A 14,757-nucleotide genomic window follows, 5' to 3' on the forward strand; every position below is an offset into this window, starting at 1 on the left:
CCAGCTGCACCCTGCGTCACCGTTGCGTCGCCCCTTCGGGTTGTAGTACCACGGCCCGCGGTCCACCGCCGCCCAGAGGCCGTCCGCTCCAGGTCGTCCCGGTGGCAGTACCGACCCTCGCGCCGCTACTGCGTCGCCCCGTCGGGCCGTAGCGAGCGTGGCACGCGGTCCACGCCGCCGTCCAGAGGCTGTCCCCGTGGTTGCACCAACCCGCGCTCCTCCGCCGCGCCACCCCTTCGGGCTGTCGCGCCATGACCCGGGTGCCGGTGCTGATAAGCTCATCTGCGACGTCCCACGGCGTCCATCGTCGCCGGCTTTATCTCGGACTCCGTCGCCACCACGCCTCCACACCGAGCGGTGTCCCCGACCTCACGCGCGATCGGCTTGATAACCCGCTCGCCGCCGCGATCCGCCTCATCTACGCCGCGCGACCGACCTGGCCCGTCGGCTATGCGCGCCTCCGCAGGTCCCGTGAAGATCGTCCCCGAGTTCAGCGTGCCTCTCCACCGATCGAGCATCGGGCTGCATCGCCGCCGCCCCGTGGTTCTCTTCACGGTTGCATCGACTCGTGCGTCCCCGCTGCGTCGCCCCTTCGGGCCGTAGTGCCGCGATACGCGGTCCCCGCCGCCGCCCCGAGGACGTCCCCGCGGCTGCACCGACTCGCGCACCGCCGTTGCGTCGCCCCTTCAGGCCGCAGTGTCGCGGCGCGGGGTCCCCGCCGTCGCCCTGACCCGCATGCCGCCGCTGCGTCGCCCCTTCGGGCCGTAGCGCCGCGGCCCATGGTCAGCTCCGCCGTCATCGCGCGTCGACCTCCCGTCGTATGCGCCGCGCCGTCTTCCTTGGCGCGGGAACGCCACCGTCCGCGTCGGTCTTCGTCACACTGTCAGGGTTCTTCGCCTACTTCGAGCACCGCCGCCGCAATTCTAACCTAGCCGCCGCCACGGCTACCTCCGTAGCTGCCGCCGCCGCCCGTCCACCCCGTTCGTCTTTGTCCAGCACCAGCCCGTCGCCAGCGTCGCCGTCATCTACCCCGCCACTTCGTCTACTCCGACCACCGTTGGTGACATCGGCACCGCGCCGATGGACGCCGCAATCGTCGTCGAGTTCTTCTCTGCTGGCCCCTCTGACTTCTCCGACATGGCGTACAGCTCGTGCAGGTCCCTCATCTACGCATGCCCGGTGCTGGCAACACCGATGCGTGCCTTCATCCACGACGTGTCCCCGGGCCTGGCAAGCTTGGTCGGCGCTTTGTCAACTTCGTCTTCGTCCGTCTACGCATGCCTGGTGCTGGCAACACCGGTGCGTGCCTTCGTCCGCGATGTGTCCCCGGGCTTGGCAAACCCGCCGCGGCGCATCGTCAACAACATTTTCTTCCCGGCGCACTCCTACTTCGACACCACTGCGCCCATGCTAACTCGGCGCCCTCTTGCGCCCGCGGCTCCACGACGACTTCCTCGACACCGGCTACCCCGACTCGACATCGACCACGACATTCTTCGCACGGCTACCTCGACCATGGCTCCACCACCCACGCTCTCGGCTACATCGACAAACGGCACAAAGGGCTACCGCCTTGCTTGAGCAACCTCGTCGGTTGCCACTCCAGTCATGACTCCGCGATGCGTCGACCGTTACGACTGTGAGGGGGTGTCCGTCGGCTTGCCTTCGGATTCTTCTCCAGTCTCACCGTCTGCGTCGCTACCGTTGTGACTGCGGGGGGATGTTGAGTATAATGTTTATTAGGAAAGACGAGATAGACTAGGATTTGTTCTAGCTTGTCTTGTACTTCGAGTAGATGATTGTACTCCTATATATGTGCCCACGAGGCTCAAGCAATACAATGAACTATCAGTTTGTCTAATTCACATCTAGATGTTTTCTAAGGATGTCACATCTAAGCTCCCACAAATAACGCAGCAACAAGGAACAGAAAATAAAGCTGGGACAAAAAAAATAGACCACAAACATAGTGGACATCAGGTTAGATGTGACATAACTATGTCACATCTAGATGTGTCCTAGACAGACCCATGAACTATTCCACCAATCCCTCTCTCCCTTCTAACAGTGGTGATTAGAGAGATGTACTTTGTGCCACTATAACCGGAGGTTTTATGCTTGCGCACAAAGGAGTCGAAAATCCGGACGGCAGCATGCTTCTTGCCTCATGTGGCTTTGGGGTTCAATGGGTCCACAACAAAGGTGACAAGCCCCTTCTTTTGTGTAGTGTCCAAAAGGCTGTCTTTCAAGAATGTATCATAGGCTTGTTCATTGTAGAGCGATGGATTCCAGCCCTGACTTATCGATGTCTCACCAACCAAGTGTCAGTGATTTCTAAGGCAAGAAGGATAATGACTCCAGTATGCCACTTGATAAAAATCAAAGTCAAATTTAAATTTAAAATAGCAAGTCAAAATAATATTCCTTCAAACAGTAAAACTATGTTGGCATTATTCTACAAATGCCCCTGATCATTTGTCATGTTGACACCAATTAATCCCTAGGAACTTATAAAGTGGTCCAACAACAACTAAAATAATCATTTTAAAATAAACAAATGTTTACGTATTTCCAAACCACTTGAAATCTTCTGTGCTAACTTGAGATATTGCCAACTATTTATGTGCTAAATCATGTCTGTACGGTAGTCAATGTATCAACAATGGCCGAAAGAATTCTTTTTGTGTGTGTGTATCCGCACACAATAGATACAGTGGAGCCCACACCCCGTACTTAATTCATCATGTCATACTATACCAATATGATTTGCAAATTTCAAATGGTTGTATATTTGACCCATACTATGATGGACCAAGGCCCATGTTGAACACATACTATAATTCATTTTAAGGAGATTTTAAACGTTTGGGCACCATGTGTTGAGAAATTGTGCATTGAGATAAAACATTATATAGTTGGTTTGTTTCAGAAAGAATGTTGATTCCCGTAGAATGACATTATAAATTATTTGTATGATTCATGAATTAGCTGTTGTACACTTTGTGAAATGCAATTTTTTTGAGAAATCTATCCTACTCCCTCCTTCCATCTATATAGGGCCTAATACGTTTTTTGAGGCTAAGTTTAACCAAATGTTAGAGCAATAATATATGACATGCAAGTTATACAAAGCACATCGTCAAATTCGTATGTGAAAGGAGCTTTCAATGATATAATTTTCACATTATGCATGTCATGTACTATTAATCTTGTCAATAGTCAAACGCGGTCTTGAAAAACGCATTAGGCCCTATATAGATGGAAGGAGGGAGTATATCTGGTGATGTTTTATATAATGTGTGTTGGGTGAACCTAGATTAGTTGGTTAGTTGGTTTTGTGTAGCCTACAACTACAACCAGGGTTCGAGTCCCCATTACACTTAGTTTATTTTTCTCGCTCGCAGCAAGAAATCGATAGATAAACCATGGGGGGGAAAGGAGGAAAGACAAGGAAAAATTCACCGGGAAAAACCGGAAGTAAAATAAAGGGAAAAAATGGTACAGGGGCGTACGGAGAGGAGATCGTTCGATCCCTCGTATATAGCTAATAAAACAGAGGAAAAGAAATCAAAACGGGACGTTGGCGTTTGGACCGAGAGAGTCGCCGTTCGATTCGGATCGAAGGAAGCTGAAGTAGTTCGGTACTATTACAAAAAAACTTTGGCGTGCCAGTTAATATCTCGTTGTCGTGAATATTTTGTGTTAGAAAATGATTCTTTTCACAATCTTTTATCTAGGAAACTTGGTGCATCATTTTTTTGTGTGGTAATACGTGTCTCATTTATATATCATAAAGATTAAAATACAACTCACATAGATCAACATGACAAAACTAAAAAGACAACAGAACATCTCTGAACTTGAAACCAACGCCGGTCACCTGTCTCCGGCACCACCACAGTAGACACTGTAGGAAAAAATGACGGATCTCCTCCTTACCCGAACTCGACACGGCTCCATCGCTGGTATGCAGATTTGCGGACCTTCAAGGTAACTCACCAAAAGTGAAACCATTGTTGTCGAATGAATTAGACCGGGGCAACACACGGGACACGTCATTAAACTCCAAATCTGACACCCCATCATGACTAAGATGTCGAAGGAAAAAAAACCATACCTTCATCCATCAACCACGAACCCAGCACAAGTTTCTTCTTTTAGATATCGTTGATGCAGACCACGATTTGCATCCGTCCTGGACTGCCTCCCAAGCTCTGTGCCGAGTCGGAGCAGCTGCCGTCGCAACGGTGGAGCCCGAGGACGCACGTTCACCACAAGGATGTCGTCGCCGCCACGACACCGCCGCTTGAATAGACAGCTTCCCACATCCATCACTGACAATAGAGACGATCGCCTCGCCAGAGAAGAATCCGGATTTTGTTTACTCAACATCGTTGTCGCTACCGCTGAAGCCAAGACGTCGAATTAATGATCCAAAAACCTAAATTACTAGGGGTCTAGAACCTAAACCTAAAACGATCCGCACGCGTAGGATCCGACGACCTCCCTCACCACCAATGACCAAGAGGTCGCTGGCAAAGGGGAGCCGCTAGAAGGGTTGGCTCTCTTGGCGGTGGCGGCGGCTAGGGTTTCTGGTCTCTAGGCTGTGACCTGCGAGGCTGATATTTAGGTGTAGAGATTAGAACTTGTTGCACCATTTGGCAATTGAAACATCATTCTCGGGTTGGATGGCTGTCCGCTAGCCACGATTAGCTCATAACGCTTACAGTAGGCGTCTGACTTGTCGTAGGATGGGAACGTTTGATTCCTAGGTGTATATACACCCTATATGAAAAAATAAAGTAGCAATTCAATAAAAAGTCAAAACATTCTGAAAGCATTTTTGAAATAAACAATTATTTAAATCAATGATTGTTTTATATGGTGAACAAAATTTAAATCAACAAACAATTATTTGAATGGATGAACAATTTTGCATGCTTTTAACAGTTCTTGAATCTCCGAGAATTTTTAAATCCGAAAATAAATTTTAAACTAAATTTGTAATTATGAACAAAATTTAAGTCAAGAATAATTTTCAGCGGCTTGAACATTTTTTTGAATCTACGGAATCTTTTATAATCAATGAACAAAAGTGTTTTTGAGTGATGCAAATTCCTGTTTGTTTTTATTTTTCTGTTCCATGCAGTACAGAGTTGGAAAAGAATTTCCTTTATGTAGACCCTTAATTATTTTTGGCATTTGTTCCAGAACTCCTATTTCCTTTTGCGTCAAAGCACTGGAAGAAAAGTGCGAAGTAGATCCGGAAACAGGAACAAAAGAAAACTAGAAACAGGAACGAGAGAAAACCAGAAACAAGGACTAGCTTAGTCGAACCAGACACACAGGAGCGAAGAAGCGGGCCCACAAAGCTCGCCAATAGGATGTTTTCAAATGCACAGACTTTTTTTTAAATCTGTGAAGTTTTCTCAAATCCATGGATGTTTTCTAAATGCATGAACTTTTATTCAAGTTCATCAACCTTCTTTGAATTGTGAGCATTGTTGAAATGAGGGGACTTTTTCCAAATCCATGAATGTTTTTCAAATGCGCGAACTTTTTATGCAAGTCCTTGTTTTGAATTTGTGAACTTTTGAAGTTCATGGACTTTTTTTTCCAATTATGTGAACTTTTTTCAAATGCGCGAACTTTTTTGAATTCATGAACTTGTTTTCTAACACGCGAACTTTTTTGAATTTAAGGTGATTGGGGAGTTACGATTTGTAATTTCATGTAACTCTACCTCGGGTTATTTCTAGCCATTAGATTTGGGAAAATCATTTTAAATTTTTCTTTCTTTCTAAAAGGGTATAATAGTACTTGAGTCTCTCGTCCGTTTCCGTTCCTCACGACACGGCACGTTCAGAGGCCGTCCCAGTTTTCCCTCGCATAGCCGCCGCCGTCACCGCCGCATATCCCGCTCGTAGACAGGTAGCTCGGTTCGCTGTTTGGATCATCCCCACGCGGTGACCCCGATCCAGGCGAGAAGCGGCAGTCCGCGACCTTGTTGTCGCTCCTACCGCAGGTTCCGGTCGGTCGGCAGTACTGCAGGCGCTACGTCGCGGCGCATCCAATCCGCGTGCCGGCCGACCCTGTACGCCGTCATCGGGAACTTCGTCGGCAAGGCATGGAACGGCTCCGGCCTCTTCCCTAACCCCTTCCGCCAGACTGCCATCCAGGTTCATCTCCCCCACAACCCCTTTTCTCTTCGGTTCTTGATTGATCTATGTTGACTTCAACTCTGAGTAATGGAAGATTGGAAAACACCAAAATTTGTTCTTTTTTCAGGAATTAATCAATCCCCAGTTCAGTTCCTGCTCTGCATTTTCTTGTTTTGGGATTCAGTATAAATCGTTACTCACAAGGATTGCTTGCACGTCTAATTAATGGAACTGCTGCTCTACACCGTACGTCAGATACCCTACTGCCTTAGTCAGCGCCGCCGGCGACCTTCCCGCCCACTAAAGGTAGGTGCATAGATGTTGTGTAGGAGATGATGGCAGCAAACTTTTAGCTACAAGGGGTTTCGTGGTAGGGAACTATTGCGCTTGTGGTCCTATTATCAAGTAATCACAGGTGAATAGTATTTTATTCTCTGTAATAACTAAGCATGTTTTGTGGTAGGATGATGGAAACAGTCCTGATTGTGTGGGCATATGCATATGATACGTGTACATAACAGTCTGAGCTGGCCTTGCCATCGATCTAATCTACAACTTTTATATCATGCGCTGTTAGGTACTCCTATTTTGTGGTAGTACTATTTTCTGCAAGTATTCCATTCTCTGTAACTAAGCATGCTCAAGTCTTTAGTAATACTACTTCTAATTGGTTGACACTTTGTTGCTGGTGACAAGTACACAATCATGAACTTATGAAGGTGCTGTTCTGGAGTTAGATACAAAATACTCGACTTCTGCCTTGCATGGTGAGTGATTAATCTGAAATGTTAGATACAATTGTTTTGCATGCTTCCAGTCATTTGCTACTTTGTGATACAATTGTGTATTTGCTGATGTAAGGTCAAAAGGAGAAAATTCTGTTAAATTAACAATGACTCAAACATGCCCTTTTCAAAGTGTGGCTATTTATTTTGTTAGGTACTCAGGTTAATATGTTCAATTTCCCAGATTACAACGAATTCTGCTAGTGATTACAGTTTACTTACCATGAAGCCTGACCAATGCATCTATATCCTTCATATCATAAATTATTTAATCATGCTTTCTACAAATTTTAGTGCTCAAAGATAATAAGACTGGACCGTGAAAGTGAGTAGAGAGCAAATGAAATCTTGTCATCACAATGTGATACTTCAGTACGAACTTCCTTTAATGTTGTTTGCTTTTCTTAGGGAACCGGGATCTATCTTTCGTTTAAAATATCTACTCCTATTGTTTTTTATTGAATGGAACTTAATAGAGTTGGACTTCAGGGTTTTACAAGGTTGCAAGTGTCTTTTTATTCTAGCAAAGTTGCTGCCTCATTTATTTAGGAAAAGTTACTAATACTTTTGACCAAAAGAAGTAGGACTAATGTTTGCTCACATGGTCTGTGACTGTGGGCGTCCATGATGGACGTTGCGGTGCAGGGACTTGTTTCAACGGCGGCATTTTGAGGTCATGTACATATGAAGATTGGAAATACTGTTGGTGAGGTGGAACTGATCTGAATGGGATGTGTTTGGGATCATACCAGGTTTCCCTGCTGCTATCTGCCTATAGCAAATGCCTAATCTTACGGTTATATGAGCAACATTGTTTTGATGAACTAGGCCGTGTGGTTTTCCATCCCTGTAGCTTGATTGCATTCTTCAAATGTGGCGAAGTAATGAGTTACATTTTTTTTATTTGTGGGTTTGTGTGTGTGTGTGTATTGGGGGTTGTATTGCTCGCCTTGCGGTTTAAAGAAATTTAGACGGGCGCATGATCTTGTTGGGCGTTGTATTGCCGGGGCTCCTCAAGATTGATAAAGTTGGGGCTGCTAGATTGCACGCCTATTCTTGTCATTACCTCCTTATATATTTTACAGGTGCATAATACAATGAGATCACAATTGCGCTATGCAAAGAATAATGTTTGGTGGGTAAGTACAGTTCTATCATAGATTGGATCCCTATTCTCCGAAAGAAAAACATTCCAAAAATTGGTCAACTTGTCTCGAACCGAGGACCACAAGGTAGAAGTACAGATTGTTGCCAGTGCGATATAAGGTGGTTTCTGGTAGTGAGCTATCTACACGTCTACTTTGGCAACCATCTTGCATTCATGGACAAAATATGGTGTAAAGGACAAGTTTGTCCAGGCAACACCATTTTCACATGGAAGTTCAAAGACAAAAACACCAACAAAGTATTTCACTTCAAAAGAATGATGAAACTCGACAGATAATGTAAATTAATCCGACGATACGAAAGATAGATAAAAATTCCAACCTCTTGAAGAACAAAATCGTAAAGTAGATGTCATTAAGGATACCCTTTGTCCCGACATGAGTGAAAACATACAGAAGACAAAAACTCACAGCCTAACATTTTAGCTGTTTGGGCCCACAAGTATCACTCTTAGTTGTCTAGGCCGACAAATACCGATCTTACTAGTTTGGGCTAACTAGTACCGATCATAGTAGTCCTGGTCCACACATACCGATCTTAGTCGTTCGGGCCCACAAATATCATCTTAGTCGTCCAGACCAAGAAGTACTGATCTTACTAGTTCATTCTTAGTACTATTGATCTTAGTCGTTCGGCCCCACAAGTATCGATCTTAGTTGTCCAGACCCACAAGTATCGATATTACTCATTTGTTCTTACTACTATTGATCTTAGTCGTTTGGGCACACAAGTATCAATATTTGTTGTCCGGACCCACAAGTACCGGCCTTACCCGTTCGGTCTCGCTACTATCTTAATCGTTCGGGCCCACCCACAAGTACCGATCTTAGTCATTCAGGCTCACAAAATATCGATCTTAGTCGGCTGGACCCACAAGCCTACAAGAACCGACATTAGTCCTTCTAGACCCACAAGCACCGATCTTATATTAGTCGCCCGGACGAGCCGTAGTGGTAGTATTGTGTCAAGACACACTGAAGTGCTAGTCGAGGGTTCAAACGCCCCATATCTAGTAGTGGAGTTGAACTACCCATGGTGCTAGTTGTGTACCCACAAGTACCACTATGGGTCGGGCCACCAATACCACCTGGTGCCCCTTTACGTCGTCCGAACCATCAATGCCACTACTAGTCACTCTGGATCGTCCGGGCTAACAAATACCACCACGAATCACTCTGGGTCATAGGGCCCACACATACCACTACGAATCACTGGGAGTCGTCCGAGGTCAAAAGTACCATCCTTAATTCTCCAGGCACATAAGTACCGTTCTGAGTCGTCTAGGCTCGCAAGTACAACTATGAGGCGTTCAGGCACACAAGTACGGATCTTACTTGTTCAAGCTCGTAAGTACGGATCTTACTCGTTTCGAGCTTACAAGTATCCATCTTAGTCGTTCGGGCCCATCTTAGGGTGCAAGGGGTGTAGCAGGGGGTAGCATCTCCCCCCTTGTCTATCTTAGGGGTGGGGGTGGTGCAGGTTCGCCGGAGAATTTCAAGGGGTTAGTAGATTTAGAGGGATGGCCGCGGGTGGTTGTTGCACGGTGGTGGGGAGAGGTTGAGGGGAGGGCGGGGCGGCGGAAAGAACACCCCGCAATCGCGCACTTGTCTTCAGGCGTTCAACGTTCACTAGTTCAGGCTCAGGGGATGTACCTCGGAGCATGCCTTGCTCACTTCAAGTACGAAACTCTGTTCTCATGTATCTTGATAGCATTAGTCTGAACAAACACCGCTTCAATTCAAGCATCAGCGCAGAGATTTGATCCCTGTAAACATGCCATAATGCAATTTCTTTCACTTGATAAACATCATTGGTTCCTAGATTTCTGTCTGGACTCTGAAATTTATTGTACATGACATATGTTCGCAAGAAATGAAAGTAAACTGCATGAAATGGATTGACCATAATCTGACAGCGTCCATGACATACAATAAGAACTGTGAAACTCCCTTCAGTGACATTATAACGTACATTATTTATGCCTGCAAGTTGCCACTGGATCAAAAGCGTCTCCAAGTATTTGAAACAAGAAGTTCAGCCTCTATGCAAACTAGGAACCGATGGATAGTTCTGAGCAAAAATATGGAGCAAAGATTGAAGAATTGATGGAAGAAGCAGCTGCTGGTTCCTGCTTGCCTGTAATTTACTCATCCTTGAAAAACAGAGCATGGTCAGTAAAGCAATTTGAAAGAAGAAGAAGAGTGTTTTGTTTCAAGGAGATTAACAATATGCACTCACCTTTTTTTGCTGCTAGCACATTTGGAAGATTGCAACAACGTGGCCTTCAAAGTTGCTAACGACGTGCTCCCCCTACGTTGTGACTATGCTGAGATAATGCCATGCTTTGAAATGCTCCTTTTTTGCCAACCTATTTTAATGTAAAGACAAATCAAATAAGCCTTGTAAATTCAAGCGAATGGAGTACATTTATTAGGATACATGAGTTATCCTTGAGGAAAGATGCCTACAAAAGTATGGATACTTACAAAAAGACATTCATCAAAATTGGTATCTGGCACTATAAGTGAAAGACATTTAATAGTTCGGTGGAACTCGACATGTGGCTATGATACAAATTATTTTTGTGGAGGTTGTGGCTATGAAGATTATTGGAAATAACGTATGGGGTTATGACATAAAAAAAGAGTTCACTTTCACTAGTTTTCTGACTCGAACCTGTAGGAATTTCTTCCCCAGAGCATTTTTGTAGATTTTTTAGAAGTATATAGTTATGTACAAGAAAAGAAAAAGCTAGGCCTACAAAGTACAAATACAATAAGAAAGTACAAAAATCAGTGCTTGCTATCTGAAAGATTTAGCCCAATCTGAGAGTGTAGCATATGATTTTATTTTGGCTCTGTGGACCAACCATTGAAGCCCATCTTTGAATCTGCTTCTGCAAGCATATAGACTGGGAGTGATATCTCTGAAAATGAACTCACTGCGAGTGTTCCATATGGCCCAAAAAATCAAAATGATTCTGTCCATGGCAAATGAAATATGAAGCATGGTGTTCAAGTTACTAAACTGACCCTGAATCCCTTCTGACAGAGGAGACGAATTGGGGCAAACATATTTCCAGCAAATTTGTGCAAAATTGCAGTGAAGAAATAGACGATCTCTGGTTTCTAGGACATACTGATCACACATGACACACCTGTGTCCTGAATGAAGAAATTCTTCGTTCGAAGGAGCTCTGTGGTGTTAAGCATGTTGTTAATCAACAACCGGAAAAAGATTTTATGTTTCAGTTGAGTGCAGGCTTTCCAAAGCCAGGCAATGGCAGGAATGGTTGTAGTCTCCCGAATGAAAATTTTATAGGCCTTGACAACTGTGAAAGTCATGGCAGCAGAGGGGTATTGCCACCTGTCAGCTTGATCAAATACGAATCATGTTCTACTAGTACTTGGTTTTACAAATAACACCAAACACAAGATTCAGAGTTTCAGGGGAACAATACGAACCATGTTCTGCAATAGCTACATTAGGTGTGGTCACTACTCAACTACTAACTGGATCTTTATTTCAAGGTGGTGAAAGGAGCAGTTGGTCGACGCTGAACGTGCAGGCAGGGAGGGAGGGAATAGATGAGAGCAGGGGCGAGGTACCTTGCTCCGTTGGTCGACCACTACGCCAAGCCCAGCCGGGGCTTCGACTCCAGGAACTCACGCCGGCGTCGGCAGGGCCGTGGGGGAGCGGCCCCAAGCCAAGGTCCTCACACCGGCGTCTTCGGCCAGCTCCTGACCCGTGTCCTCGCGCCCGCGGCTCCCTCTCGCTACCGCTACGACCAAGCACAGCCGGGGGTTGCCTACAGGACCTCGCCCCGCCCCGTCGCCCAGGTCCTCGCGCCGGCGCTGCGGGAGGTAGCCGGGGAGTTTCTGGACGGTGGTATTCCAGGGCTGCCGCGGGGCAAGGTTCCGCTGAGATGAGACGAGTGGATCAGGAGATGACATTGTCATGGGGAATTTTCCAAAAAAAATGACCGATCTACCCTCAAAATAACTAACTGACCACACCAAAATTTGTAATGGTCCCGTCGTCATTTGTAATTTCTCGTAATTTTAGTTTTGTAACTCCTTGTAACTTCTATTTTTCTACTGTTGGATTTAGGTGGATGGACGCCTCGTAAAATCGCCAATCACCGTAACAGTTGTATTTTTTCTAATACATGATTTTTTAAACACAAAAACATTGTTTTGATTTTACCAAAATTTTAAAAACTAGAGAAAAACAACCCGGATTACTGACTAGATCCATCTGATCCTGGATCTTGTCCTGTTTCAGGCCGAGCGCAGCGACTTCGCTCTGAAGAGCTTCGAGCTCGTCTGAGATCTCGTCCATGTGCTTCGTCCTGGTAGCCATGGCGATCACCGGCTCTGGAATTTTACAACAGAACAAGTCTGCAACCCTGGCCCGTGACCTCGCCCTTCCGCCGCCAAAATCCGCCTCCGACGAACTCCGCTGCCGCGATCGACAACCCGCTGTGGAATTTTACCAAGCCGAGACCCAACCACAGCCTGCTTCGACCGAATCGCCTCCGAGGAACGACTGGCTGCTGATACCAATTGACAGGACCAAATTACTCCGATCAACAACACAACTACTCGAACTAGCCCCGATTGTATTAATTTTGAGGAACAGAGTACAGATACAGGGGTTCAGATCGAGGATCTGCCCGAATTCTACCAAGTAGTCTAGGGTTCTACACTTAGGCTAGCCATTACAACTTGGAGAAAGGGAAAGATGACAGACGTCTCGAAGGGGCTAAATAGCTGGCAGGTTGGTGGCGACGCCGTGGCAAACGCGCTCCGTCACTGTAGGCTTCAGGAGGGTGGCGGCAACGGCGTGAAGGTGAACAGAACCGTTACCATTGTCGACCGTTGATGTCCATCTGTTCCATCCCAGCCGTCCGTTCCCAGGTGCGTACCGCTTCATCATCGCTGTCGATTTCTTCAGAGTAGTTGCTCTGTTCTTCAGTTAAGAGGTGTACATCAGCAGGGTCCTGACAATTGCCCGCCGCTAAAGACGATCCTTACCCTCAAGGATCGGGTGTTGGAAACCATGAGCGAATGGTGGAGTTGAAGAACTCAGGGAAGGTTGACTTGATGAAGTCTGCGTCTTCCCAAGTTGCTTCTTCAGGGGACATGTTAAGCCACTGGACAAGCCATATGAGTAACAAGTTTTGGTGGACGTGGGACTGCTCGAGTTTCCAGCACCAGAACAGGAGAAACTGTTATCTTGCCCGACTCATCCACCAACGGCAGACCTGGAGCTGGTACGGCCAAGGGCCCCAAGTGTCTCTTCAATTGACTGACATGGAATACATTGTGTATCTGTACATCTTCAGGTAGTAACAGTTTGTATGAGGAGTTGCCAATCTTTTGTAAGATTCTGTAAGGCCCATAGAATTTAGTAGCCAGCTTCAGTCCTGTACTTATGTTGAAGGCTGCTAACCTGTATGGCTGCATTTCTAAGTAGACCATTTCTTCTTCCTGAAACTGTCTATCTGTTCTGTTTCTGTCTGCATACTTCTTCATTCTCTGTTGTGCTATGATCAAGTTGTGTTTGAGCTGTTGTTGTATATGGTCTTTCTGCTGTTGAAATGCCAGTGCTTCTGAGTCAGTGGGTCCAGGTATAGACACTTCTCCTATTTGAGGTGGGGGAAATCCATAGAGACACTGAAATGGTGTGAATTTTGTTGCTGTATGGTAAGATGTGTTGAACCACCATTCTGCTAGGGCTAACCAAGAGTACCATTTCTTTGGCTCATTAAAAGCCATGTTCCTGAGGTAAGCTTCCAAGCACTGGTTCACACGCTCAGTTTGTCCATCAGATTGAGGATGGTAGGCTGTGCTCATGTTTAATTTAACTCCCATGGATTTAAACAGAGCTTGCCAGAAATTACTAGTGAAAATCATGTCTCTATCTGTCACTATAGACACAGGCATGCCATGGAGCTTGAACACATTGTCAATAAAGGCTTGCAGTACTGTAGTGACACTGAAGGGGTGAGACAGAGCAATAAAATGGGAGTATTTAGTGAATCTGTCAACCACAACTAAGATCACATCCTTCCCTTGGGAGTTGGGCAATCCTTCCACAAAGTCCATAGAAATGTGCCTCCAAGCCATATCAGGAATTGGGAGTGGATCTAGCAACCCAGGATAGTGGCAGTGTTCACCTTTGGACCTCTGACACACTGGGCACTGCTGCACAAAAGTCTCCACCATTGTTTTGAGTTTAGGCCAGCGGAAAATCATGTGAATTCTGTGATAAGTTTCTCTAATTCTAGAGTGACCCCCAATAGGAGAAGAGTGGAAAGTGGAGAGCAACTGCTGTTGGAAAACCTCATCATTACCTACATAAATCTTGCCCTTGTATCTGAGTATGCCAGCAATGTAGGAATAGGAAGTGAGGTCTGTTGCTCCTGCAGTAATTCTTGTTATAAGACTTTTACATGTATCATCATTCTGGTAAGATTGCTCTATGTTATCAGTCCAGCTGGGCACTGCCATTGAAATTGACATGATGTGTGGTTTCCTAGAAAGAGCATCAGCAACTCTATTCTCCTTTCCCTTTTTATATTCAATGACATGATTAAATTCCAACGGTTTCAACATTAGCTTGTGCTGGATGCCCTCTGA

General features: G+C 45.8%; 1 long non-coding RNA gene across 1 annotated transcript; it reads right to left on the bottom strand.

Annotated features, from left to right (window-relative positions):
• Window positions 1-9,872: 9,872 nt before the first annotated feature.
• On the bottom strand, window positions 9,873-12,052 carry LOC147962135 (uncharacterized). Its single transcript, XR_015611478.1, has 3 exons — window positions 11,722-12,052; window positions 10,352-10,481; window positions 9,873-10,265 (listed from the first exon to the last, which is right to left on the bottom strand). It is a non-coding gene; the product is annotated as an uncharacterized LOC147962135 (long non-coding RNA).
• Between the last annotated feature and the right edge of the window lie 2,705 nt (window positions 12,053-14,757).

This window comes from Triticum urartu, chromosome 7A (genome assembly GCF_056163025.1).
Source record: "Triticum urartu cultivar PI428250 chromosome 7A, HENAU_Tu73, whole genome shotgun sequence".
Classification (NCBI taxonomy): domain Eukaryota; kingdom Viridiplantae; phylum Streptophyta; class Magnoliopsida; order Poales; family Poaceae; genus Triticum; species Triticum urartu.